The sequence below is a fragment of the Sinocyclocheilus anshuiensis genome, unplaced genomic scaffold (assembly GCF_001515605.1).
Source record: "Sinocyclocheilus anshuiensis isolate Anshui unplaced genomic scaffold, SAMN03320099.WGS_v1.1 scaffold826, whole genome shotgun sequence".
In the NCBI taxonomy this organism is placed as follows: domain Eukaryota; kingdom Metazoa; phylum Chordata; class Actinopteri; order Cypriniformes; family Cyprinidae; genus Sinocyclocheilus; species Sinocyclocheilus anshuiensis.
Genome location: NW_015536492.1, coordinates 97,238 through 97,771, shown reverse-complemented (window position 1 = coordinate 97,771; position 534 = coordinate 97,238). Strand labels below are relative to the sequence as shown.

Here is a 534-nt window from a genome sequence, read left to right as displayed (position 1 = left end):
AATTGTTCTGTATTATATGAGATATATATATATATATATATATATATATATATGTATGTATATGTGTATATATACTGTATATATACATACATACACACACATTCTATTTATATTTGTTTTAATTGTTATTTTCTCTTTAGATAACTAAGCAAATATGTATGTTTGTGTGTGTTACTGTGGGATGATTCAGATATGAAGCAGGCAGGCAGCCTACAGTGATATTTTCAGGCTCTACTGCAGCGCTAACTTTATTTTAATAGGGCTTATTTAAAGAAGTGCAAAGTGCAAGCTCATTGTGCGTGTATGTGTGAACTTCATCCGCAATATGCTTTAAAACATAATAAAGGCATTTCATGAGATACAATTTTAGAAACTCTAGCTTTCTATCAAATTTTTACGTAATTTATTTGCATGTGCAATGACTCCAAAAAATGTGGATGCTTGAGTCTCACTTTAAAGGGTTAGTTCACCCAAAAATGAAAATTCTGTCATTAATTACTCACCCTCGTGTTGTTCGAAACCCGTAAGACCTTC

General features: G+C 30.9%; 1 protein-coding gene across 1 annotated transcript in view; it reads left to right on the top strand.

Moving 5' to 3' along the window:
• The window catches only part of LOC107685525 (RNA-binding protein 20-like), a 61,059-nt gene that overhangs the window by 14,581 nt on the left and 45,944 nt on the right, over window positions 1-534 (top strand). The gene's annotated exons all lie outside the window — the stretch shown is intronic.